General features: G+C 42.1%; 1 long non-coding RNA gene across 1 annotated transcript in view; it reads left to right on the forward strand.

Annotated features, from left to right (window-relative positions):
* Positions 1-27,601, forward strand: part of LOC147911917 (uncharacterized) — a 57,646-nt gene that overhangs the window by 17,574 nt on the left and 12,471 nt on the right. Inside the window, exon 3 of the long non-coding RNA XR_015550490.1 lies at positions 17,795-17,845. This is a non-coding gene — a long non-coding RNA (uncharacterized LOC147911917). The remainder of the gene's footprint in view (positions 1-17,794; positions 17,846-27,601) is intronic.

Genomic DNA, 27,601 nt, shown 5'->3' on the forward strand with positions numbered 1-27,601 from the left:
TGCACATTTCATCATAAAACATACTCCCTCAATCCTAAACACAATAAATATACTTCTCCTTTTCTTTTCCCAGAGTGGGGGGAAGTGGGGAATAAAATCCTATCAACATTCTCTAGGTGAGTTCCCAGTACATAGAGTTACTTGAGCCACAATAAGTCAGTTGGGGAATTTCCTTTTTCTCTACTCTGGAACGGTTTATATCAAGTTGATCAATTGAGACAAAGTATGGAAGTGTATTATCTAGAGTTACACTGTCCAATATAGTAGCCACTAGCTACATGTGCCTATTTACATTTAAATTAATTAAAATTAAATAAAGTAACTGACACACGCTACAACATGGATGAACCTTGAGGACATTATACTAATCGAAATAAGCCAATCACAAAAGGACAAATACTGTATGTTTCCACTTATATGAGGTACCTAGAGTAGTCAAATTCATAGAGACAGAAAGTAGAATGGTGGTCTCCAGGGGCTGGGGGAGGGGGAAATGAGGAGTGATTGTTTAATTGGTACAGAGTTTTAGTTTTGCAAGATGAAAAGAGTTCTGGAGATGGAAAGTGGTGATGGTTGCACAATGTGAATGTGCTTAATATTACTGAACTGTGTACTTTAAAGTGGTTAAAATGATAAATTTTATGTTATTCTGCTATTATATTATTATGTGTACTTCACTACAATAAAAAAAATTAAAAAGTAAAAATTCAGTTCCTCAGTTACACTGGCCCAATTTTAAGTGCTCAATAGCCATATGTGGCTAGTGGTTACCATATTGTACAGAGTAAATATAGGACATTTCCATCATTCAGAATGTTTTATTGGACAGCACTAGAGTTATGGCAGAAAGCACTGGGAGAACTAAAATCAGAAGGAGGTAAAAATGGTTGTCTCTGTGGCTGCAATATGGGGTAGGGAGGGGCAGTCACAAACTTTGCTTTTCACCAAAAACCCCTCAGGACTGTGGGACTTATTTCCATGCTCATGAATTACTGTGATAAAAATGTCTGAAGGTCAAAGGGTACAAACTTGCAGTTATAAGATGAACAAGTTCCAGGAATCTAATATACAGCATGGGGACTATGGTTAACAATACTGTGTTGTATACTTGAAAGTTGCTATGAGAGTAGACCTTTAATGTTCTCATCATAACAACCACAAAATGGTAATTACATGAAGTAAAGGGTGTGTTAACTAACCTTATTGTGATAAGCATTTCATAATATATACGTGTATCAAATCATCACATTGTGCACCTTAAACTTCTTACACAATGTCATATGTCAATTATATCTCAGTAAAGCTGGGAAAGAAATGTCTGAAGGAAAACCCACTCTCCCAGGCCCCACCAGAGAGTTAGATCCCTTCCTCCTTCCCCTTCTCCTCCTTTTTCTTATTTTTTTCTTGTTAAGGTGAAATTCACATACCATAAAATTAACTATTATAAAGTGAGCAATTCAGTGGCAGTTAGTATAGTCACAATGTTGTGCAGCCACCACCTCTATCTAGTTCCAAAACTTTTTCAACACCCCTAAAAGGAAATCTTGTACCCATTAAGCAGTTGTTCCCCATTCCACTCCCCTGCCCCACCCAGCCCCTGGCTACCACCTATCGGTGTTCTATCTCTATAGATTTTCTTATTCTAGAATCATACAATATGTGACCTTTTGTGTCTGGCTTCTTTCACTTAGAATAATGTTTTCAAGATTCATCCACATTGTAGCATGTATCATGGTCCATGTACTGCACATCTTTTTTTTTTTTTTTTTTTGTGAGGAAATCAGCCCTGAGCTAACATCCGATGCCAATCCTCCTCCTTTTTTGCTGAGGAAGGTTGGCCCTGAGCTAACATCCATGCCCATTTTCCTCCACTTTATGTGGGACGCCGCCACAGCATGGCTTGACAAGTGGTGCACCAGTGTGCACCAGGGATCTGAACCTGTGAGAACCCCGTGCCACTGAAGCGGAGTGCGCACTCAACTGCTTGTGCCACCGGGCTGGCCCCACTTCATATCTTTTTAAGGCTGAATAATATTCCATTGTACGTATATACCATATTTTGTTTATCCATTAATCTGTTGATGGACATATGGGCTGTTTCCACCTTTTGGCTATTGTGAATAGTGATGCTATGAACACGCGTGTACATGTATTTGCTGAGTACCCAGTTTTCAGTTCTTTTGGGTGTCTACCTAGAATTGGAATTGCTGGATCAGGTGGTAATTCTATGTTTAGCTTTTTGCAGAACCACCAAACTGTTTCCACAGTGGCTGAACCATTTTGCATTTCCATCAGCAGTGTACAAGTGTTCCACTTTCTCTACATCCTTGCCAACACTTGTTTTCTGTTTGGTTGTTTGTTTGTTTTTATTATAGCTGTCCTAGTGGAGATGGTACCTCATGGTAGGTTTGACTTGCATCTCCCTTATGACGAATGATGTTGAGCATTTTTTCCTGTGCTTTCTGGCCATTTATCTTCTTTGGAGAAATGTCTATTCAACCGCTTTGCCCATTTGAAAATTCAGATTGTTTTTCTTTTTGTTGTTGGGTTGTAAGAGTTCTTTTTTTTATCGAAGTATATTGATGTACGATATTTTAAAAATTATTTTATTGAGGTCATACTGACTTATAACATTGTGTAAATTTCAGGTGTACTTTATTATATATGTTTCTTTATAGACTGCATTGTGTTCACCACCAATAGTCTAGTTTTTATCCATCACCATACACATGTGCCCCTTTACCCCTTTCACCCTCCCTCTCCAGTAACCCTCTTCCCCTCTGGTAACCACAAATCTGTTCTCCTTACCCACGTGTTTGTTTATCTTCCACATATGAGTAAAATCATGCAATGTTTGTCTTTTGTAAAAGTTCTTTATGTATCCTGGGTATATATCAGATATATGATTTACAAATACTTCGTCCTATTCTGTGGGTTGTCTTTTCACTTTCCTGATAATGTCCTTTGATGCACAAAAGTTTTTAATTTTGATGAAATCCAATTTATCTATTTTTTCTTTTTTTGTCTGTACTTTTCGTGCCATACCTAAGACTCCATCGTCAAATCCAAGATCATGAAGATTTACTAGAGCATCTTCTTGAGGTGCAGCTCAGCTCATGGCTCCCAATATCTTGGAAAAGCTCCACTTTGAGATGGACCTTTCTACCCCTCATCTTAACTTTCTAACCCCACCTCCACCCCAATCCTGGGCCCCATGGAAAGAGGCCACCTGACTGCCCGGTATCCTCCCTATATGTCCAATTGCTAAGTGACCAAGTCAGCCCATGCCTAGGGATTTTATCCCCCCCAAGATTTTGCTTTGCCATCATCCATGCTGCTGCCTCTGGCTGCAGGAAAGCTGCAGTGAATTGACCTACACTTGGTTGAAGGTGTTTGTCTAGTACCACCCGGGACTAGAGTGAAACTCAAATTTTCCCCAAATCCTCAAGAATTCAGCACATTGATTTTTCGGCAAATTAGTTTTCATTAGTTAGATTCTAGGAGACTTGATGGTTTGGTGAATTGGCCACTTAGTCTATTGGGTTTTAAAAAGAAAGTGCTATCTTTTGATAACAAAGAAGAAGAAATAAGAATATAGACATATATCTGTTTATTTTTACAAAAAAAGAAACACAAGAAGGATAAACCATAAACAAATGCAATTGTTCACCCCAGGGCCAGGATGGGTATCTGGGAACTCAGAAAGCCCCTCTGTTTCTGCCACTTTTAGGGCCCCGGGGCAGGTGAGGAGGCAGGGGAACCCTCTCTGGAGGGATTCTGGGCCTGTCCCCCACCCCAGGCCATAGAGACTCCTCTCAGCTCAACAGCACCTCCACGTTGCTGATTTGGGCAGGCATGGTTAGGGCAAAGTCCCTACCCAGCTCTCCAGGGTGTGAAGTCCCTAGGAGCCCAGGGTGGGTGCAGGGAGTGTGCCCCGCATGAGAACTGCCAGGTGCAGGCTGGCCTGGTGCCCTTGACTTGACTGGTTCTGTGACTTCACCTTCAGCCCAGTCTGTCTTGCCCTCCTTAAGAGCCATGAGCAGTGAGGCCAACAGCGGAGGGTAGGGGAGATTGGGGCCCACATCCAACCCCGGGAGATCTTTTTATTCATCCAACCAATTCCTTATTGAGCACCTACACTGTCCTAGGTCCTGTGCACAACATGATAAACAAAACAGACATAAACCCCTGCCCCAGTGAAACTGCCATCCTGGCAGGAACAGCAAACAGTGAACAAACAAATCACTACATTATGTCAGGTGATGATTAATGCCCTGAAGAAAATGAAGCAGAGAGGTGAGGTCAAGAGGACTGAGGGGGGTGGGCACTTACTGATGGTGATCAGGGAAGCCCTCTCTGAGGTGACGCATGAAGTGAGACTGGAACGATGATCTGAAGGAGCTAGCTGTGCATCGATCTAGGGGATTCCAAGCAGAGGACAGTGTAAAGGTCCCAAGCTGTGAATAAGCTTGGCTAGTGACAAGGATCCAATAAGAGCAGAAACGCTTGAGGCTCAGATTTTGCCAGGCACACACTCCAGCTTGTCTCAATCTGGTAGCACAGGGGGAGAAGGAAGAAAGGAAAAGGAGGGAGGGGAGACACTTTTCTGGAGCAGGACAGGTGCAAGTGCTGGTGGGAAGGGCTGTGGGCACAGGAGGTAGGTATGGGTATATGGCATTTGAGTGACTCTGCTGGAGGTGGAGCCAGCATAAAGTTAAGACTTGAGGGCTAAGTAAGTCAGGGTTAGAATCAGGGAGAGGGGACATGAACAGGGAGGTGGAGTATTCCTGGACCCTTGGGAGGATACCAAGGAGCCACCACACCTTCTTCCCTCTTTCTTTCTTTCCTTCTGTCATCCCTGGGGGAAGCCCTGCATCTGGGGAGAGCCCTGGGTGCAGGTGGCAGGTGCTTCCCACTCAGCGGATCACCTGACTCAAGATGGCAGCCTTGGTCTGTGGGAGTAGGTGGGGAGAAGATTCTAGATCAGAGCCTTGCTATCTCTCTCTCTCTCTTTTCAATCAGAGGCGCAGACACATAGAAAGGGGCCAGCACAGGCACAGTCCCTGAGTTACCCAGAGACACCCATGTACAGTGGCCATGCATTACTCATACATACACAGACACATAGCACACAAGCATAGACACAGGCACAGACACTCTGACATATGGCAACAGCAAACAGAGATACATGCAGACACAGTCACCCAGAGACACCCAGTATAGTGACCATCAGTCACTCAGAAAGAGACACAAATCACATAGAGACCACATGCCACGCAGAGACACAGCCCATGAGCATAGACATGGACAGAGCCCACATAGGCTAACATACAGTGATACCAAACCAGACCTGTGCAGACACAGCCACACAGGTACACACACACAAGCAAAGATACTGAGAAACAAAGGAGCATGCAGACTGGGGTCACACATACCCAGAACCAGCCATAGGGATTCTCCTAAAACACCATGTCAGACACAGACACATAGAGGGGACATGGTCATGCACATCCAGTGATATCTAGTGTGTCTTTTTTGGTAATGTAGCAACCATTGGTGATCACAGCTTGGATCCATGATTTCATTAGGAGCTGGGCTGGAGTGAATTAAATGAAGTAAGAGAGGGACAATCAAATAGAGGAATCACAATTATGGACTATAGAATTTAAACTGGGTAAGGAGGGAAGTGAGGACATGAGAGAAGTATGGAACAGTGAAAAGGTAGTAAGGTTAATAAATTCTAAGTCCTAAAGGGGTTGAAGGGTGTGATGGTTAATTTTGTGTGTCAAGTTGACACATAGGGTGTCAGCGGCCCAGTTGACTGGGCCATAGGGTGCTTCCTGTTCCCATGAACTGATGCCCTGCTGGCCTAGAGGCCTTAGTTCCAAAGGGAGGAATGCTTCCACCAGGAGACACAACAATTCCATTAAGTGGAAATTAAGACTGCTACCTGGCCCCTTTGGGCTCCTCATGCCTCTGAATCAACGGGCAAAGAAGGGACTTACTGAGCTGGCTGGGGTGACTGATCCTGACTACCAAGGGGAAATTGAACCATGACTCCACAGCGGAGGTGAGGAAGAACATGTCTGGAATACAGGAGATCCCTTCAGCATCTCTTAATGTTACTATGCCCTGTGATTAAGGTTGATGGAAAAGTACAACAACCAAATCCAGGCAGGCCCAGACCCCTCAGGAATAAAAGTTTGGGTCACCTCACCAGGTAAAGAACCACAACTAGCTGAGGTGCTTGCTGAGGGAAAAAGGAATAAAGAATGGGTAGTGGAGGGCCGGCCCCGTGGCTTAGTGGTTAGGTGCGTGCGCTCCACTGCTGGCGGCCTGGGTTCGGATCTCGGGCGCACACCGAAGCACCACTTCTCTGGCCATGCTGAGGCCAGGTCCCACATACAGCAACTAGAAGGATGTGCAACCATGACATACAACTATCTACTGGGGCTTTGGGGGAAAAAATAAATAAATAAAAATTAAAAAAAAAAAAAAAGAATGGGTAGTGGAAGAAGGTGGTTATAAATACCAACTACAACCACATGACCAGTTACAGAAACAAGGACTGTAATTGTATTTCTTCCTTATTTTTGCTCTATAGACTACATTTTTGTGTCCCCTCAAAATTCATATGTTGAAATCCTAATCCCCAGTGTGTTGGTATTTGGAGGTGGGGCTTTGGGGAGGTGATTAGGTTATGAGTATGGAGCCCTCATGAATGGGATTAGTGCCCTTATAAAAGAGACTCGAGAGAGATCCCTTGTCCCTTCCGCCATGTGAGGACACAGTGAGAAGACAGATGTCTATAAACCGGGAAGTGGGCTCTCATCAGACACCAAATCTGCCAGCACCTTGATCTTGGAATTCCTAGCCTCCAGAACTGTGAGAAATGAATATCTATTGTTTATAAACCACCCAGTCTATGGTATTTTTGTTACAGCAGCCCAAATGGACTAAGACATTTTGTTATGAATATTATATTTGTGTGTATCAAAAATTTTTGTTTTCTTCCCTCTCTTATCCCCTTATCATATAATATAAGATGTATTGACTTATAGGTATATTATAGCATTTAAATATTGGTAACTTTAGGGGCCAGCCTGGTGACATAGTGGTTAAGTTCATGCACTCCGCTTCAGCAGCACGGGGTTCGCAGGTTCAAATCCTGGGCATGGTCCTGCGCACCACTTCTCAAGCCATGCTGTGGCAGCACCCCACATACAAAATAGAGGAAGATGGGTACAGATGTTAACTCAGGGCTAATCTCCCTCAGCAAAAAGAGGAAGATTGGCAATGGATGTTAGCTCAGGGCCAATCTTCCTCACAAAAAAAAACCCCAAAAAATAAATATTGTTAACTTTACATCATAGTATTTAAGTGACGAGATATCAAGGAGAAGAGTAAGCATCACACAAAGATTTTACCTCATCTTCTGGGGAAGGGATTAGAGCATTTTCAGTTGTACACAACATAGTTGTATTATGTTAGATGAAATTATGACCTTGTTATTGACTTCATTTGGAGATTAAGTACGGTTTGAGGAGATGCGTATGGGTGCCAAGTTGACAAGGGATAGACTTATGATGGTTAATTTTATGCATCAACTTGTTTGGGTCATGGGGTGCCCAGATATTTGGCCAAACATTATTCTAGGTGTTTCTGTGAGAGTGTTTTTGGATGAGATTAACATTTAAATCGGTAGACTGAGTAAAGCAGATTGCCCTCTTTAATGTGAGTGGGCCTCATCCAATCCGTTGAAGGCCAGAATAGAACAAAAAGGCTGACCCTCTCCCCAGGGAAGAAAGAACTCCTCCTGCCTGAGTGTCTTCGAACTGGGACATCGGCCTTTTCCTACCTTTGGATGTGAACTGAACTATCAACTCTTCCTGGGTCTTGAGCCTGCTAGACTTCGAACTGGAACTACACCATCAGTTCTCCTGGTTCTCAGGCTTTCAGGTTCAGATTAGAACTACACCATCAGCTCCCATGGCTTTCCAGCTTGTCGAGTCACTCTGCAGATCTTGGGATTTGTCAGCGTCCCTAATTGTGTGAGCAAATTCCTTATCATAAATCTCTTTTTATATATATATATATATATACACACACACACATATATGTCTGTTCTATTGGTTCTCTTTCTCTGGAGAACCCTGACTAATACAAAGGGGGAGTGAACTGGAAGAAGAGGTGGTGGTCAAAGAGTGAAAACCTTGAAATTCAGATTATGGAGAGGACGCAGTTAATGTTATCCACAAGGGTTAGGGTATAATGATGAGAGTGGGTGGCTGAAGGAGGATGGGCACAACATCAATAGAGAAGAAGAGCTCAGGGAATAGAGAGGCCAGAGGGTTGGATGGTGTACCCACCATCAATGTAGATTTTGATATCACCAAAATTCTGGATAAGAGAGGTATTGGAGAGTGACAGTGAGCCAGTAAAACAATCCTCAAAACCCAAAAGGGAGTGATGAAGTGATGAAGGGTTTGGTAGGTGACTGTAACAAAGACACATGGAAGCCCATATAGTTTGATGCTTGTGCCTCAAAGGAGCTGGGGGACTTCCTGAGGAGGGAGGGAGCATGGTCTAGGGGATGTGCATGAAGTACAAAGAGGACACCCATGCCTCCTGAATCACTGGTATGAGAGCTGTGGGAGAGAATTCACTGCTTGAGAGTGCTGCAGTATTGTCCAGGAAGATTCATGTTCCCATTGGAGCAAGAAGGGGAACTCAACCTCAGAAAAGAGGTTGAGGATGTAGGGATTCTGCTGATGACCGAGGGTGAGTTCCAGAAAGCAACATCTTAGGAGATGGGCCAGAAAGAGAATTTGGGGACTTCTGTTTCCAGCCATGGAGTAACAGGGACTAGATATACTCTCCTGCCTTAAACAACTGAAAAACCAGGTAAAATACATGGAACAATGGTTTCTAGATATTAGACAACAGGAAATATGGGACCATGATGCCTGATGAGTGAACCATATGATTGCAGGTGCTGTGGGGGGAGGGGAGAGCTCAAAAAGAGCCCCGAGTTTAGAAGACATAGATAAGAGTTTGTGGAGGTCACAGCAGCTAGAATTCGCAGAACGGGGCAGAGTACTATGGAAAAGGGAGCTGCACAAAGAGAGAAAGCTCTGGAGATCTACAGAGGATTCCCTTCGAGTCTTCAACGGAGTACTGATCAGCAAACATCTGTGAGGAAACTGCCTGAGGCCAGGGAAAGGCCACTGAAAAGGATCAGGAGGAACAATCCTTAGAGGCAGGAATAGTTCATCTCCACACCAGCCTGAGTGAAAAAACCTCCTAACACATGAGGCATTGAGTAGAGAACTCAGAGGGGTATTGTCTCAGTACCAAATGAGCTCTAGACTATCAGTCAAATTAGTCCTGGACTAAAAGTTGTTCAGGTCCTGCCTAAAAGAACTTAAAAGCAAGCCTTAAAAGGATCAAATTGATTAACTGTGTCCCAGAACAAAGCCCACCCCTAAATTTTTTCAGTACCAAAAAAAAAAAAAAAAAATCAGCACTCAACAAGGTAAAATTTATGATGCCTGGCATCCAATAAAAAGTTATCAGGAATGCAAAGAGGCAGGAAAATACAACCCATAATTAGGAAAAAAATAATCCATAGAAAATGGCCCTGGACCAGCCCCAGTGGCCTAATGGTTAAGTTTGGCAAGCTCCACTTCAGTGGCCCAGTTTTGGTTCCCAGGTGCAGACTTGCACCACTCATTTCTCAGTGGCCATGCTGTGGCAGCAGCTCACATACAAACGAAAGAGGAAGATTAGCAGCAGATGTTAGCTCAGGGCGAATCTTCCTCGGCAAAAAGAAAGAAAGAAAGAAAGAAAATTACCTAGATGATAGAACTAATACACAAAAGACATTGAAACAGCTATTATAAATATAACCTATATGTTCAAGAAGGTAGAGGAAAGCATGAGCATAGCTGAAATACAACACCCAAGGAAGAACCTATCCTGCCCCCACTCCTGAACTCAGAGCTGAGAGTCAGTCCTTGTGGAAGACAATACAGTTGTGGCTCATTGAATGGTGAAACTTGCCGGAAATCTGCCTTCTGGAACTTGCCAGAAATCTATCCTTTTGGGTCTCAAACAGAGCTGTTCATGGGGAGGTGTATCATCAGAGGCACTCTGCTACAAAACTACCTGAGGGAAAGTGCCAGGGGAAGTTGCTGGACACTGGGCGCTGCTGGCTGCCGTGCATTGCAAAAACTGGAAAATGGAAAAGTTGTGAGTGTTTCAGAAGCCAGAGGCAAACTGTTGCTAAACCATCTGATAGCGGATCCCAGGGGGAAGCTATAGGCCACTGGGTGCTGGTGGTCACCATGCACTGTGGGAACCAGCATAGAAGAATCTGTGAGTGCTTCAGGACTCTGGTGTTGGAGAAAGCTGTGTATGCTGCAGGAACCTGCTGAGTGAGGGCATCAGAACAAGGAAGCGAAACCATTTTCCTTCTTGCAGTGTCTCTCCAATGCCCTCTACTGGAAAAGCTTCAGTGCCAGCTGGCAAAGGAAAAGTATTTCAATAGATCAGATCCATTTTCAGAGAGCAGGCATAGTGAATTTGAAGCCAAGAGGCAAAAATCAATAAGCGGCACAGTCCACTCCTTTGACTACTCAGCTTCCATGTGCACCCTTCTACACACATTTAAATTCTCGTACAACAAAACAATTTTATTTCTACCTAACAAGATATAGCTATCCTTCTCGTAAGAGAGGAAGTTATCACTCTTTCCCCAAAATGAGGAGACACACAGTCACAAGAGTCATTGTATCTATTGCTGTCTATATTAATTATTCCTCACATTTAGCCACAGTCCCACTGATATTCTATTATCTAAGGACTAAATGGTGAAATTAACTTCCAACAACTATTTGTATATAAAACAAAAATGGGAAGGAGAGAAAGAAAATGGCTTTTCTTTCACACAAATAAACATACAAACATAACAAACCAAGAAAAATAGGCAGAGCTACAATAGTACTCATTTCTGTAATTGGTCGTGAGGCTGTAATTGCCATCTATGGTTTCCTTCTTCCACCATCCATTCTGTATTTCCCCTGTCTTCCTCCAGAACCTCAGATGCTCTTTTTTACTTGATGGAGTGACCAAAACTTTCCTTCCTGAATGGCCTGAGTCCTCAATCATCTGCCTGTTTTTGGTTGCTGTAGTTCTCCATTTACTTTTACTATTGGGCATGGAAGATAATCCTCTGAGTTGCAAACATAGTCCTCCTTGCCTCCATTGTGTAGCAGCAACCCGATTTCCCTTTGGTAATGAAGATCAATCACTCTAGCCAGTAAATTAACTCTACTGCCCCCCATTTTTTGCTTGTAGTTTCATTGGCAAAATTTCCAAAACATCTTACCTTTCCAATTCAATGAAACCATTGTAGTGCCCCCTGGTAGAAGCCTCTCCCACTGGCAAAGAAGACTCATCAGAATTTAGGGCACAATGTCCCCAGCTTCATTAGGGTCTTTCCACATGTACCCATTCCAACTTACAGGATCCTATTCCTTCCCCATCAATGCCCTCACTTTGACAATAGACACTCTGCAAGGCTGGGAGTTCAACTTGTATTGTAACTCAGCCAGTTGCAAGATGAGATTCTAGGTTTGATTTTCAGCAATCTGAGCTCTTCAGCTACAGGAGATGAGGCTTTCCTTCATGGCACACATAGAAGCTTTCAAGTCATTTATGTGGAGCTTGAGCTGGGAATTCAAATCCCTGAGCCCATCCTTCTTTTTCACTACTTTGTCCAGCAACATTAGGAGCAACCAGCCAAACTCGTTATGTTTGTTAGTTTTCCAAAACTGTTTGAAAATATCATATACACTGTCACCCAGCTCTTTCTTGTAAGTAGTTGATTAGGAGTATCCAATGGAGATATTTTGTGTATCTCTATTGCTAGATCATGCCATGTTCTATCAGTGCTCTCTTTACTACAGGAAATAGTTATTAGCATCTTTAAACTTAATCAGATTAGAGAGCTAAGTCCAGAAACTCCAGAACCAGAGAACTCAGAGAACTCATCCTTAACATTCTGTTCCTCTAACCCTACTCCCAGTACCAAAATCTGTGTTAGTCAGTGTTTTCCAGCGAAATAGAACCAATAGGATATATTTATATAGAGAGAGATTTATTACAAGGAATTGGCTTGTGTGATTATGGAGGATAAGAAGTCCCAAGATCTACAGTCAGCAGAGATGGTATAGTATATGGTACATAGTATGTAGTATATAGAGCTGATGGTGTAGTTCTAGCCTGAGTCCCAAGGCCTGAGAACCTGGAGAGCCAGCGGTATAGTTCCAGTCCAAGTCTGAGTCTGAGTCCAAAGGCAGAAGACTGATGTCCCAACTCAAAGACAGTCAGTCAGACAGAGAGAGAGTAAATCTGTTACTCAGTCTTTTTGTTCTATTCAGGCCTTCAACAGTTTGGATGAGGCCCACTCACATTGGGGAGGCAATCGACTTTACTAGGTCTACCAGTTCAAATGTTAATCTCATCCAGAAACACTCTCACAGACACACTCAGAATAACATTTAACCAGATATCTGGGCACCCCATGGCCCAGTCAAGTTGACACATAAAATTAACCATCACGAGGACTTAGATTTCCATACTAACAAGGCTCAAAGTTGTCATGATGGGAAGCAAAAATTCTGTGAGTGGGTTATTAGGTATAATAGTGAGAGGAGCCATTCCTACTCCTATCCTTTGATTTAAGGACCCATTTATTCTGGCCTTGGAGGAGACAGCACCATATAATGGTCTCTGATTCAAAGTATATACTCCATCCTATAAAACAGAATCCCACCCTTTCAGGTGTTGTTTCCCAGCGAGCAACATAACTGAACCTTCAAAGCCATTCCACCTTTCAATTAGGCCAACTGCTTCCAGACGATATGATATGTGGTAAGACCAGTTAATTTCATAGGCATGGACGCATTGCTACACTTCTTTTGCTGTGAAATGAGTTTTTGGATCAGATGCAATGCTGTGCAGAAGAGTCCACAGATGGTGATGCTGGCATAAGCCTTATGGGTGGGGAAGGGAAAACCATATCCAGAAAATGTGTCTATTCCTGTGAGAATGAATCTCTGTCCCCCTCCATGATGGAAGAGATCCAATATAATCAACCTGTCACAAGGTTGGTCCCCATAGGGAATAGTGCCATACCGGAGGCTCAATTTTGGTCTCTGCTGATGGCAGATTAGGCACTCAGCAGTAGCATTAACCATGCCATCCTCAGTAAGGGGAAGTCCATGTTGTTGAGCCCAGGCAAATTTCCATCCCTGCCACTTTGTTTATGGGCTGCTATGAACTGAATTGTGTCCCTCAAAATTCGTATGTTGAAACCATGATCCTCAATGTGATGGTATTTGGAGATGCGGCCTTTGGAAAGTAATTAGGTCATGAGGGTGGAACCCTCGTAATGGGATTAGTGCCTTTATAAGAGACATGAGAGAGCCCTTTCTCTCCACCACGTGAGCACACAGCAAGAAGATAGCTGTCTTCAAGCCAGAAAGAGGGATCTCACCAGGAACCAAACAAGTCCGCACACAGATTGTGGAACTTTCCAGTGTCCAGAACTGTGAGAAATAAATTTCTGTTGTTTAAGCCACCTGGTCTATGGTATTTTGTTATGGAAGCCTGAGCAGTTTTAAAACATGGGCCCATTGTTTCTTTTATCAAATGCTGGGGTGGCTGGTTAAAGAGGCTGACTGATATGCACAGAGCACACCATTTTATCCACCTGATTACTAAAAGTCTCCTCTGCAGTGTATGCCTTTTGGTGGGTATTCACATGGGACACAAGTGTCTTCACTGTCTGTGTCCATTCAGAAGTACATCCACCTCTCTTTTCCCCAGGCTTCCTTGTCACTAATATTCCAGTCCTGTTCCTTCTAATTCCCTGACCACACGTTGGAGTACATCCATACTTTTGGTGATCTCTCACTCCAGACACAGGGGACAATGGAATATTCTGCTTTGTGTTCTGTTCACTGGAGAGGATTTTCCTTCGTCACTGTCTTTCTTTTTTTTTTTTTTTTTTAAGATTTTATTTATTTTTACCGTATGATTTCCTTCATTAAGTAGTAGATAATAACAACAATAAACAAACACATAGGGACAGAGATTGGATTGGTGGTTACCAGAGGGGAAGGGGGGAGGGGGGAGGGTGAAAGGGATAATTCGGTACATGTGTGTGGTGATGGGTTGTAATTAGTATTTTGGTGGTGAACATGATGTAGTCCATGCAGAAATAGAAGTACAATGATGTACACGTGAAATTTTTGCAATGTTATAAACCAATATTACTGCAATAAAAAAAAAATAAAAAAAAAAAATAAAAAAAAGATTTTATTTATTTACTTTTTCCCCCCAAAGTCCCAGTAGATAGTTGTATGTCATAGCTGCACAACCTTCTAGTTGCTGTATGTGGGACACAGCCTCAGTGTGGCCAGAGAAGCGGTGCGTCTGTGCGCACCCGGGATCCGAACCCGGGCCGCCAGCAGCGGAGCGCACACACTTAACCGCTAAGCCACGGGGCCGGCCCTGTCACTGTCTTTCAAAGTCACCCCTGAGTAGAGCTGTAATGCACATCTGTCTACTTTCAAATGGTACCAGCATATCATGCAGGCCCATGTATTAGCCAGGCTTGAGTTTTTTCTTCCTCAGTCAACTGGTCATAAGGAATGCCCCACGACACCATAGACATGGATTGAAGGAGAGGAGGCAATACAGCAGGAGTTGGTATCAAAAGGGTCTGAGTCACTTGTTCATGCAACTTGCTTGGACCTTCTGGATCTGCCCAACTTGGTCTCTTCTACTCCATTTTCATTTGATAATAGAATGCTGCTATGAATGCCCAATCTTATGGCTATACGGGTCAGACAAGATACCCACATTGGGTATCTCAGGCTATATGGTTACCTGATATCTCATGGTTAGGTGTTCAGTCTCTGCCAAGGCCCAGTAGTAAGCCAGAAGCTGTTTCTCGAAAGGAGAATAGTTATCTGCAAAAGAGGACACAGACTTGCTCTAAAATCCTAGAGGCTTATGCTGTGATTCTCTTATTGCTGCTTGCCAGCAACTTCATACAGCACTCTTATTTGTCACAGACACTTCAAGTATCATTGAGTCTGCTGGATCATAAGGTCCAGGCTGAAGTGCAGCTTGTACTGCAGTCTGAACTGCAGGGCTTTAGCTTGTTCTGGTCCCATTCAAAACTGGAAACCTTTGATGGGTTCAAAGTAGCACACTCAAGTGCTGCTTCCAAAATCCAAAGAAGCCTACCAAGGTGTCTTAGTCCATTCGGGCTGTTATAACAAAATACCACAGACTGGGTGGCTTTTAAACAACAAACATTTATTTCTGACACTTCTGGAGGCTGGAAATCCAAGATCATGGCGCTGGCAGATTCGGTGTCTGATGAGGGCCCACTTCCTCATTGACAGCTGTCTTCTTACTGTAACCCCACATGGTAGAAGGCGTAAGGGGTCTCTTTCATAAGAGCACTAGTCCCATTCACGAGAGCTCCACCCTCATGACCTAAGCACATTCCAAAGCACCTCCTAATACCTTCACCTTGGGCATTAGGATTTCAACACATGAATTTGGGACAGGAGGCACAAACATTCAGACCACAGCAGCACAAGGGAAATGCAGGGAATTTTTCAATATGCTCCAAAGCATTTAACTCCTAGAAACTTCATTGAGGTGGCAGGTCCCTGAATTTTTGTGGGGTTTATGTCCAATTGTATTCATCTGAAGAAACAGAATGAATAGGATGTGTATATATTAGAGAGAGATTTATTTTAAGGAATTGACTTACATGATTATGGAGGCCAGCAAGTCTAAAATCTGCATGGTGGGCTGGCAGCCTGGAGACCCAGCGAAGAGCTGATGTTGAAGTTCAAGTTTAAAGGCCGTCTGCTGGCAGAATTCCTTCTTGCTCAGGGGAGGTCAGTCTTTGTTCTATTAAGGGCTTCAACTGATTGTACGAGGCCCACCCATATCATGGAGGATGATCTGCTTTTCTCAAAGTCTACCAATTTAAATGTTAATCTCATCCAAAAAACACCTTCACAGAAACAACTAGAATAATGCTTGACCAAGTATCTGGGCACTGGCCCAACCAAATTGGCACATAAAATTAACCATCACACCAATCCTTTCATTCTTACTAAGGCATCTAAAGTACTTGCTTGGGACCGGCCTGGTGGTGCAGTGGTTAAGTTCCGCACACTCCGCTTCAGCGGCCCAGGGTTCACAGGTTCAGATCCCAGGTGCAGACCTACACCACTCATCAAGCCATGCAGTGACTGCATCCCCCATACAAAATAGAGGAAGATGGGCACAGTTGTTAGCTCAGGGCCACTCTTCCTCACCAAAAATACCCCCAAAAACCAAAAACTACTTGCTACTTCTTGCTCACCAGATCCAATCAGTGTGTCATCAATGTAGTAGCCCAGTGCGATATTTTGTTGAGTGTCAAGATGATCAAGATCTCTGCAGAGTACATTATGACAGAGTCCAGGAGATTTGACATAGCCCTGAGGCAACACTTTGAAGTTATACTGATGTTATTGTCAGGTAAAAGCAAATGGTCTGGTAGCCCTTGAAAATTGGTGGGAGAACAAGTCATTAGCCAGGCCAATACCTGCATACCAAGTTCCAGGGGTTACGTTGAGTTGTTCCAGTAAAGATACTATATCTGGAACAGCAGCTATGATTGGAGTCAACACCTGATTAAATTTATGATAGTCTGCAGTCATTATCCAAGATGCATCTGACTTCTGCACAGGCGAAACTGGTGAGTTAAATGGAGTTGTGATAGGTATCACCACACCTACTTCTTTAAAGTCTTTTATGGTGCCATAAAGCTCTCCATTCCCCCAGGGATGTGTTATCACCTCTGGTTTATTAACTTTGAAGGGAGCAGAAGTTTACTTCCACTTAGCCTTTCTTATCATAATGGCCCTCGTTATTATCAGCAAGCTGATGTGGGGATTACGCCAGTCTCTAAGTATGTTTATTCCAATGATAAATTCAGGAACTGGGGAAATAACCACAAGGTGGTTTACTGGACTGACTGGGCTCAATGGGAATCAGACCTGAGCTAAGAGTTCATCACCTGACCACCATAAAGCCCCCACTTTGACTGCTGGGCCACAGTGGCATTTTGACTCCTCAGGAATTAGTGTCAATTCAGAGCCAGTATCTAGTAATCCTCATAGGTCTGGGTATTTCCTTTTCTCCAATGCACACTCACTTTATTAAATGGCCATAGGTCCCTTTGGGGGAGGCTTGGAGAAAGATTTATGGTGTGTTCTTGCAGCAATGGTGCAGGCTTCTTCCTCAAGGGGACCTCGCCTCCCCTTCAATCAAGGGGCTCTGGGTCTATGAATTGATTTCAGTCAAGAAACAGTGAGAGGCTGACTCTCCACTGTGGTGACTTGAGTCAGATTTTAGGCTACTAGATCTAGAAATTTTCCTATCATATAGATTGAGCAATATTATAATAGGCTACTCATCTATTTCATTCCTAGGGACATCATGATCAATTTGCTTGTACATCCATGCTGCCCTTTATGGTAGATGTGCACACCTTGTCTTTGGCAGTTAAGTACTGCCACTTGGCCTCTGCTCCTCTGGGATTCCAGCATCCTCACTGAAACCAGAGAGCCTGTCTTAGTCTGTTCAGGCTGCTCTAACAGAATATCATAGACTGGGTGGCTTATAAACAACAGAAATTTATTTCTCACAGTTCTGGAGGCTGGGAAGTCCAAGATCAAGGTGCCAGCAGATTCGGTGACTGGTGAGTACTTACTTCCTGGTTCATAGATGGTCTCCTTCATGCTGTGTCCTCACATAGTGGAAGGGGAAATGGAGTTCTCTGAAGCCTCTTTTATAAGGGCACTAATTCCATTCATGAAGGCTCCACCCTCATGACCTAATCACCCCAAAGGCCCCACCTCCAAACACCATCACATTGGGGATTAGGTTTCAACATATAAATTTGGCCAGGACACATTCAGTCTGTAGCATTCTGCCCCTGCCCCCACCCCCAATTCTTGTCCTTCTCACATGCAAAATACATTCATTCCATCCCAACAGCCCCCAAAACCTTAACTTGTTCCAGCATCAACTCTAAAGTCTAAAATCCAAAGTCTTATCTAAAAAGTCTCATCTAAATCAGGTATGGGTGAGACTCAAGGTACAGTTCATCCTGAGGCAAATTGCTCTCCAGTTGTGAACCTGTGAAACCCAACAAAATATGTGCTTCCAAAGTACAATGTTGGCACAGGCATAAGGTAGACTTTCCCATTCCAAAAGGGATAAATAGGAGAGAAGAAAGGAGTGACAGGTCCAGAGCAAGTCTGAAACCCAAGGGGCAAATTCCATTAGACCTTAAGGTTCCAGAATAATCCTCTTTGGCCGGATGATCTGCCCTCCAGGCCCACTGGGGCAGAGGTCGTGCCTTCAGGACACACTGGGGCAAGGCACACTGGGGTGGTGGGCCTGCCTCACAGCTTTGCTGGACAGTCTTTTGGTGGTGGGCCCCCAGGCAGTCCTCTGCTGGGGGCCCCATGGCTCTTGGGGTTGGGGTTTTAGCCTGTGGCTCTGCCAGGAGGCCCCGTCCTTTGAAGTCTAGGTGGAAGTACCACGCCCCCTTGGCTCTACTGGGCCCTCTGGAGCTGCACCTGGGGCGGCTGAGGAGCGGGGTGCCGAGTGCAGGAGCGAAAACCATCATGTGAGGCAGCACCAGGCAGTGTGCCATCGGCCCCTTTGAAACTGCTCTGCCTCCAGGGCCCTTGCACTCTGGGCAGAGAGGCAGCCCTGATGATCTCTGAATTGCCTTCAGGGTCATTCTTCCCCTACAGTCATACCTGGCCTACAAAGGAGAGCAACCACAGAGCTTCCCAAGGATGCAGTTGCTCCTCTCACTAAAGGATTTCTCAATGTCTTGGTAAAGGGAGTGTCTTCTGAGCCTTTTCATGGAACATCGTTGGGGGTTGTGTGCAGGTCATACATGATAAATCATGTCTAACATTCCTATTGCCCTAAGCCTTCTCTCCACCATATAATGCTGGGGAACCTTGGACATCTCAACATCATTAACTGTAGGCCACAATTGAGTCCCAGTTTCAGTCAACCAACCAAGTGAGCTCTTAGAGCCACCTCCAGCTGCATGTGCTGACACATTAAATCCAGAATCTCTAGTAGGTATACCCATATCAATGAATTCTGCCCAATCTAGTGTTATATTCAGTCCTCCTTCGTCTAACGCCCTTAGAATCTGTTTCTGCACACGTTCCCCAGGTTTCTGGTGATATGTATTAGCAAAGTCTCACACTTCTTTTGGTGTATAAGCTATTTCCTCCTTGGTCATAGTGTGCACTTGTTCCCCTGGAGCATGCTGAGATTTGACCTCAGTTATGGGTCTATCGACAATAGGGGGTGGTTGTGGCGGGTCTTGAGGAGAATGGGCCTCCTCTTTCGAGACATCTGGACCCGGTGAGTTTATCACAGCGTTTTCAAGGAAAGAAAGGCTAATCTCAGACACTGGAGGGCAAGCTACTTCCATTAGTAAGGGAGGTTCAGAGTGACTTGGTACTTCAAGATTGTCAATTTCATCTGGGACCAAACAGATGTCCCCATTCCAAGTTTCAGGATCCCATTCTTTACCAGTCAATGCCCTAACTTTCACATGAGAAACTTATCAATACTGTGAATTCAACAACCTATACAATTAAATGTTGTGTTTGATTTTCAGCAATATTAGTTGTGCAGCTATAAGAAATAGTCTTTTTTAGGCATCAAGAAAGCTCTCTTGTTCTTAGATTGTGACTTGACCTGAGAAGTTAACAGACCTAAGCTTGTCATTTTCTCTTTGTAAGCGCTCAAGTGCATTCAAAATAACCCATCCCACATCACAGTCCTTATAGTCATGATTACTGCCATAATGGTCAAGTGCAGCAGTCATTTAGGCTTCTAAGGCTCGTGCTTCAGTTGGCCCTTCATCACAACCAACCATAAGTTGATTAATCGTGATGCCACTGCATGCCATGGATTACTAGCATCCATTTCTCATTGGCAAAGAGTTAAGCACTTTGCTCAAGCCTGGAGGTGTGTAAAAACCAATCCCAAAATCCCACCTCTGCAGATCTATTTCCTGGCACCACTCCTGGTAACAATTCTGCACCAGTCTGAGTCCTATCTTGAGAGAGAGAATGACACAGTAATTTGGACAGAGAAAGTTAACATAAGGAATTACCTATAACAGAGGATTGGAAAAATGAGGGATTGGCTAGTAAAATGTGAAGAGAACTCTAAAGAATATAGAAGTAGCAGATAAAAGAAGTAGTCTGAGATAGACTGAGATAGAATGCCCTTAGAGCTGAGATCCAGATCTTGTTGGAGAGGCATGACTGTAGCTCACTGAATGGCAGAGAAGTCATTGGTGCTGCAGTGGTAGAACTTGCTGGAAATCTATCCTCTTGAACTTGCCAGAAATCTGCCTGCTGGGGGGTGGGAGAAAGCTGTTCACTGGGTGCTGCTGGCCTCTGTGCACCACAAGAGCCAAGCCCTGGGGAACCTGTGAGTGCTGCAGGATTCTGAGGCACTCTGCTTGCTACCAAAGGTAGCAAGGGTGAGTGCCAGGGGGAGGTGAAAGCTGCTGGTCACTAGGTGCTACTGGCTACCATACACTGCAAGAAACAGGCACTGGAAAAGTTATGAGTGCTCCAGGATTCTGATTTCAGAAAAAGCCATGCAGAAGCAGCCTGCCAAGCGAGCACACAGGAATCAGGAAGTAAACATCTTTTCCTCTTGCAATATCTCTGCAGCACCCTCTACTGACAAAGCTTCAGTGCCAGTTGACAAAGAAAAAGTAGTTAAAATATGCTCCATTATCACAGAGCAGGCAGAAAGGGTGAATTTGAAGTTGAGAGGCAATAAATTGATAACCAGCACACCATGGGTCAAAAAAGAAATCATAAAGAAAATTAGAAAGTATTTTGAATGGAATTAAAATGAAAATGTAGTGTATCAAAATTTATGGAATGCACCAAACACAGTGCTTAGAAAGAAATTCATAGCATTAAATGCTTATATTAGAAAAGAAGAATGATTTCAAATCAATGACCTCAGCTTCTACCTTAAGAAATTATGATAAAAAGGGGAAATTAAACCCAAAGTAAGCAGAAGAAAGGGGATAACAAAGATAAGAGCAGAAATCACTGAAGTAGGAAACAGAAAAACAATAGAGAAATTCAAAGAAACCAATAGCTGGTTCTTTGGGAAGGTTAATAAAATTGATAAACCTCTAGCCAGATTGATGAGGGAAGAAAGAGACAAGACCCAAATGACTAATATCAGGAATGAGATATGGAACAACACTACAGATCCTACAGAAATTAAGATAATAAAGGAATGTTATAAAGAGCTTTATGCTCATAAATTTGACAATTCAGATAACATAGACACACTCCTTAAAAGACACAAGCTACCAAGCTTAATCCAGAAAAAAGACAACCTGAATAGCCATATGTCTTTAAAGAAATTTATTTCATAGTTAAAAACTTTCCCATAAAGAAAACACCATACCCAGATGGCTTCACTGGTGAATTTGACTGAACAGTTAAGAGAAATAATAGCAGTTGTACACAAACTCTTTCAGGATATAGAAGAGGAATGTATTAATTTTCTATTGCTGCATGACAAACTAATACAAACTTGTGGCTTAAATCAATATCCATTTATTATCACAGTTTCTGTAGGTCAGAAGTTCAGCACGGTATGACTCGGTTCTCTGCTGAGGATATAACAAGGCTGAAATCAAGGTATTGGCCAGGCTAAATTCTTGTCTGGAGGTTCTGGAGAAAAACATGCTTCTAAATTCATTCTTGCTGTTGAAAAAATTCAGTTCCTTGCAATTGTAGGATGAAGGATCCCACTTCCTTGCTAGCTATCAGCTGGGGGCTGCTCTCATTTCCTAGAGGTCACCTGGATTCTTTGCCATATGGCCCCCATCTGTCTTCAAGCCAGCAATAATGTGATAAATACTTCTTGTCCTTCTGATGTTGGACCTTAATTACATCTGCAAAATCCCTTCACAGCAGTAAGTAAGTAAGTAGATTCATGTTTAATTAAATAACTAGGAAGAAGGTATGTGTACAACAGGGACTGGGATTCTTGGGGGCCATCTTAGAATTCTGCCTACCGCAAGGAAGGAACTCTTCCTAACATATACTATGAGTTCAGCATTACCCTGATCCTGATATCAAAACCAGACAAAGAAATTCCAGCAAGATGTTTTGTGGATATTGACAAACTGATTCTAAAATGTATAATGGAGAGGCAAAAGATCCAGAATAGCCAACACGATATTGAAGGAGAAGAACAGAGTTGGAAGACTGACACTGCCTGACTAAAAGACGTACTATAAAGCTACAGCAATTAAGACAGTGTGGTATTGCCAGAAGAATAAACAAATAGATCAATGGAACAGAAGGGAGAGCTCAGAAATAGACCCACATAAATATAGGCAACTGATCTTTGACAAGGGAGCAAAGGTAATATAACAGAGCAAAGATAGTCTTTTCAACAGATGCTGACACCTGTCAGGATAGCTATTATCAAAAAAACAAAAGACAGCAAGTGTTGGTGAGGATATGGAGAAATTAGAACCCTTGCACACTGTTTATGGGAATGCAAAATGGTGTAGCCACTATGGAAAACAGTATGGAGGTTCCTCAAAAAATTAAAAATAGAACTTCGTATGGTCCAACAATCTCACCTCTGGTTATTTATCCAAAAGAATTGAAATCAGGATCTCAAAGAGATATTAGCACTCATGTTCATTGCAGCACTGTTCACAATAGCCAAGATGTGGAAACAACCTAAATGTTCATCAACAGATGAATGAATGAAGAAATGTGGTATATACGTACAATGGAATACTATTCAGCCTTTAAAAAGAAGGAAATTCTGCAATATGCAACAACATGGGTAAGCCTTGAGGACATTATGCCAAGTGAAGTAAGTCAGTCACAGAAAGACAAATATTGCATGATTCCACTCATATGAGGTATCTAAAATAGTCAAATTCTTGGAATTAAAGAATGGAATGTTGGTTGCCAGGAGCTGGGGTGAGAAGGAAATGAGAAGTTACTAATCAATGGGCGTAAAGTTTCAGGCAAACAAGATGAATAAGCTCTAGAGAGCTGCTGTACAACACTGCACCTATGTAGTCAACAATAATGTATTGTACAGTTATAAATTTGTTAACAGAGTAGATCTTATATTGAGTGTTCTTATCACAATAAAATAAATGGTGCTGGAATAACAGGACATCCACATGCCCAAAAAGGAATCTAGACACAGACCTTACACACTTCACAAAAATTAACTCAGAATGGATCACAGACTCAAATGTAAAATAAACAATGGAATACTACTCAGCCATAAGAAACGATGAAATCCAACCATTTGTGACAACATGGATGGACATTGAGTGTATTATGCAAAGTGAAATAAGTCAGAGGGAGAAGGTCAAATACCGTAGGATCTCACTCATTAAGTAGTAGATAATAACAACAACAAACAAACACATAGAGACAGAGATTGGATTGGTGGTTAACAGAGGGAAAGGCGGGAGGGAGGAGGGCGAAAGGGATAATTCGGCACATGTGTGTGGTGATGGGTTGTAATTAGTATTTGGGTGGTGAACTTGATGTAATCTATGCAGAAACAGAAGTATAATGATGTACACCTGAAATTTATACAATTTTATAAACCAATGTTACTGCAATAAACAAAAAAATAAAATAAAATAAAATAAAACTCCTAGAAGACACCATAGGAGAAAATCTAGATGACCTTGGGTTTGGCAATGACTTTTCATTTTTATTATTTTTTTATGGCAGTAACATTGGTTCATAACATTGTATGAATTTCAGGTGTACATCCTTATACTTCTATTTCCGCATAGATTACATAATGTTCACCACCCAAAGAATAATTACAATCCATCACCCACACACATGTGCCTAATCATAGCTTTCATGCTCCTCCCTCCCTCCTTCCCCTCTGGTAACCACCAAGCCAATCTCTGTCTCTATGTGTTTGTTTGTTGTTGTTTTTATCTTCAACTTATGAGTGAGATCATATGGTATTTGATCTTCTCCCTCTGACTCATTTCACTTAGCATAATACCCTCAATGTCCATCCATGTTGTCACAAATGGCTGGATTTCATCATTTCTTATGGCTGAGTAATATTCCATTGTGTATATATACCACATCTTCTTTATCCATTCGTCCCTTGATGGGCACTTAGGTTCCTTCCAAGTCTTTGCTATTGTGAATAATGCTGCAATGAACATACGGGTGCTTGTATCTTTATGCATTGGTGTTTTCATGTTCTTTGGATAAATACCCAGCAGTGGAATAGCTGGATCATATGGTAGTTCTATCCTTAATTTTTTGAGGAATCTCCATACTGTTTTTCATAGTGGCTGCACCAGCTTGCACTCCCACCAGCAGTGTACGAGAGTTTCCTTCTCTCCACATCCTCTCCAACACTTGTTGTTGCCTGTGTTGTTAATTATAGCCATTCTAACAGGCATGAGGTGATATCTCATTGTAGTTTTGATTTGCATTTCCATGATAGTTAATGATGTTGAACATCTTTTCATGTGCCTGTTGGCCATCTGTATATCTTCTTTGGAGAAATGTCTGTTCAGGTCTTTTGCCCATTTTTTAATTGGGTTCTTAGATTTTGTTGTTGAGAAGTATGAGTTCTTTGTATATTTTGGGTGTTAACCCCTTATCAGATATATGGTTTGCAAATATCTTCTCCCACTTGTTAGGTTGTCTTTTCGTTTTGTTGATGGTTTCCTTTGCTATGCAGAAGCTTTTTAGTTTGATGTAATCCCATTTGTTTATTTTTTCTATTGTTTCTCTTGCCTGGTCAGACATACAACTTGAAAATATGTTGCTAAGCCCGATGTCGAAGAGTGTACTTTCTATGTTTTCTTATAGAAGTTTCATGGTTTCAGGTCTTACATTCAAGTCTTTAATCCATTTTGAGTTAATTTTTGTGTATGGTGTAAGATAATGGTCTACTTTTATTTTTTTGCATGTCACTGTCCAGTTTTCCCAACTTCATTTGCTGCAGAGACTTTCCTTTCTCCATTATATGTTCTTGGCTCCCTTGTCGAAAACTAGCTGTCCATAGATGTATGGGTTTATTTCTGGGCCCTCGATTCTATTCCATTGATCTGTGTATCTGTGTTTGTGCCACTACCATGCTGTGTTGGTTACTATAGCTTTGTAGTATATTTTGAAGTCAGGGAGCGTGATATCTCCAGCTTTGTTCTTTTTTTTCAGGATTCCTTTGGCTATTCAGGGTCTTTTGTTGCTCCATACACATTTTAGGATTCTTTGTTCTATTTATGAGAAAACTGTTGTTGGAACTTTGATAGGGATTGCATTGAATCTATAGATTGCTTTAGGAAGTATGGACATCTTAACTGTTAATTATGTTAATTCTTCCAATCCAAGAGCATGGAATATCTTTTCATTTCTTGGTGTCGTCTTCAATTTCTTTCAGCAATGTTTTATAGTTTTCAGTGTACAGATCTTTCACCTCTTTGGTTAAGTTTATTCCTAGGTATTTTATTCTTTTTGTTGCAATTGTAAATGGGATTGTATTCTTAATTTCTCTTTCTGCTACTTCGTTGTTAGTGTATAGAAATGCAACTGATTTTTGTATGTTGATTTTGTATCCTGCAACTTTACCATATTCATTTATTACTTCTAAAAGTTTTTTGGTGGATTCTTTAGGGTTTTCTATATATAAAATCATGTCATCTGCAAATAGTGACAGTTTCACTTCTTCCTTTCCAATTTGGATCCCTTTTATTTCTTTTACTTGCCTGATTGCTCTTGCTAGGACTTTCAATACTACGTTAAATAAGAGTGGTGAAAGTGGGCATCCTTGTCTGGTTCCTTTTCTTAGGGGGATAGCTTTCAGTTTTTCACCATTGAGGATGATATTAGCTGTGGGTTTGTCATATATGGCCTTTATTATGTTGAGGTACTTTCCTTCTATACCCATTTGATTCAGAGTTTTTATCATGAATGGACGCTGTGTCTTGTCAAGTGCTTTCTCTGCATCTATTGAGATGATCATGTAATTTTTATTCATTTTATTAATGTGGTGTATGACATTGATTGATTTGTGGATGTTGAACCATCCCCGCATCCCTGGAATAAATCCCACTTGATCATGGTATATGATCTTTTAAATGTATTGTATTCGACTTGCTAGTATTTTGTTGAGGATGTTTGCATTGATGTTCATCATTGACATTGGCCTGTAATTTTCTTTTTTTGTGTTGTCCTTGTCTGGTTTTGGTATCAGGGTAGTGTTGGCTTCATAGGATGAGTTAGGAAGCTTCCCCTCCTCTTCAATTCTATGGAAGAGTTTGAGAAGAATAGGTATTAAGTCTTCTTTGAATGTTTAGTAGATTCACCAGGGAAGCCATCTGGTCCTGGACTTTTATTTTTTGGGAGGTTTTTGATTACTGTTTTGATCTCCTTGCTGGTGATTGGTCAGTTCAAATTCTCTATTTCTTCTTGATTCAGTTTGAGAAGTTGTATGATTCTAAGAATTTATCCATTTCTTCCAGATTGTCCAATTTGTTGGCATAGAGCTTTTTGTAGTATTCTCTGATAATCTTTTGTATTTCTGAGGTGTCCATTGTAATTTCTCCTCTTTCATTTCTGATTTTATTTATTTGAGCCTTCTCTCTTTTTTTCTTGGTGAGTCTAGCTAAAGGTTTGTCAATAATGTGTATCTTTTCAAAGAACCAGCTCTTGGTTTCATTAATTTTTTCTATTATTTTTTTATAATTTTATTTATTTTTTTCCCCCAAAGCCCCAGTAGATAGTTGTACGTCACAGTTGCACATCCTTCTAGTTGCTGCATGCGGGACGTGGCCCCAGCATGGCCAGAGAAGTAGTGCATCGGTGGGTGCCCGGGATCCGAACCCGGGCTGCCAGCAGCGGAGCGCACGCACTTAACAGCCAAGCCATGGGGCCGGCCCATATATGTATATATTTTTTTAGTCTCTATTTCATTTATTTCTGCTCTGATTTTTATTATTTCCTTCCTTCTATGGTTTTTGGGCTTTGTTTGTCCTTCTTTTTCCATTTCGTTTAGGTGCACTATTAGATTGTTTACTTGAGATTTTCCTTGTTTGTTGAGGTAGGCCTGTATTGCTATAAACTTCCCTCTTAGAACCACTTTTGTTGTATCCAATAAATCCTGGCATGTCATATTTTCATTTTCATTTGTCTCCAGGTATTTTTTGATTTCTCCTTTGATTTCTTCATTGACCCAATCATTGTTCAGTAGCATTTTGTTTAATCTCCACGTATTTGTGGCTGTTCTGATTTTCTTCCTATAGTTGATTTCTAGTTTCATACCATTGTGGTCAGAATAGATGCTTGGTATTATTTCAATCTTCTTAAATTTATGGAGACTTCTTTTGTGGCCTAATATA

This window comes from Ceratotherium simum, chromosome X, assembly GCF_057802395.1.
Source record: "Ceratotherium simum simum isolate JZ-2026a chromosome X, ASM5780239v1, whole genome shotgun sequence".
Classification (NCBI taxonomy): Eukaryota; Metazoa; Chordata; class Mammalia; order Perissodactyla; family Rhinocerotidae; genus Ceratotherium; species Ceratotherium simum.